Source organism: Limulus polyphemus, unplaced genomic scaffold, assembly GCF_000517525.1.
Source record: "Limulus polyphemus unplaced genomic scaffold, Limulus_polyphemus-2.1.2 Scaffold2024, whole genome shotgun sequence".
Classification (NCBI taxonomy): Eukaryota; Metazoa; Arthropoda; class Merostomata; order Xiphosura; family Limulidae; genus Limulus; species Limulus polyphemus.
In genome coordinates this window covers 6,340-7,910 of record NW_013667634.1, presented here as the reverse complement: position 1 = coordinate 7,910, position 1,571 = coordinate 6,340, and positions in this window count along the sequence as shown.

The window sequence follows — 1,571 nt, the reverse complement described above, 5'->3', positions numbered from 1 at the left end:
CAGCGTACAAGAATTACTATAGAACATGTAAAACTTTCAAGACAATAAAACTATCGCAGGCCAGTGTTATCAGAGACAGTTAGGTACAGACAGCTCTTTATTTAGTTCCGCGCAAAAATTCTGAGAAAAAGTACCGTTAAGTAACAAAGTTCATAAAATTCAAAAATACAGATCGTGGAATGGACAACTTATTTGAATTATTACAAAATAATTAGTTTCACACTTAACTGTAACGTTTCTTCCAAAGTGCACAATAATTCAACGTCAAAACTGAAATATACAGCAAGCTTAGTACAATTTTGTTTGTTTGTCGTTAAGTAAAAAACGCTATCTATGTTATGCCCGCCAAGGGTATCGAAACCAGGTTTTTAGTGTTATAAGTCTTCTGATGTACCGTTAACCACTGGGGGGCAAACGTAAGGAAAATAAAACGTTTGGAATGTCTTACAATATTGCCACAAAGAATGAAAACAATTATTTTGCTGATTTTATCCTTTACATATTAATATTTTACTTGAAGCATAAAATAACTTTTTTATGGTTAAAAGCCAACCTCAAACAATTTACGCAATTATATGTATTGGGAAAACCTGATTACAAAAACACTTTTTTGATATACTCCTGACAGCAACATCTTTAACTTACTTAGTTATCCATTATATAACACAACAAAGAAATCATTTACAAGAGTTAATTAGGTTATATTATTTGTGGTTCCTCCATTTTAATCAAATTTAATCAATAGCTGAAGAGCTTTTTTCAACACTATTTGTTAAATAAGTGACATAACGTTTGAGAAATCACGATGTCGCCTTTAAAAAGAACATTCAACTGCAAAGGCATATTTAAACCTAGTCACAATAAAATATAAAAACTATAACCTCAGAAGCATAATAAAACATACATAAGATTTTCAAAAAAGATCTAAACTTAAACAACAACATGTTTTCTTAAACATAAAACTATAGCCACACATTGAAACCTTATCATGATAATGAATTCACATAATATTAAACCACACAAACTACAAACGTCCTTGAAAATAGATTCCTGAGCACTCGATAAAGAAGAAAATAAGTATCATGGATGAGCAGCAAAGAAATTACAGACAGACATAAATATTCCTCTGTATCAAATGTCTCTCTGTCAGACGGCACGTAAGCAACATAAAGTCAGGACAGTATTGGGAAGCCAAAACACTATACAATGGCAAACAGTACACACCAAACCACCTAAAAACACAACGAAGAGCAAATACATGACTTACAACACACCTTACGAATATATACACCTATACACTGAAGAAGCAAAAGGTCAACAAAGATTAGAATTCAGGGTCATAACAGACACACAAGACTCCACAATACCGATATATCTGCAATAGCGTATTTTACCAGAGAAGACTATACATTCAAGTGGAATAATACGAAAGGAATGGGAAATGAACTACATACGAGAGAGAGAGAAAAACTATACTGATAATAGTAGTCTTTTACATCCACTTAGGTGATGATAGGTTCAACATATTTATTATAGGAATCAGCAAAAATGAATGCTCATATATTTACTTG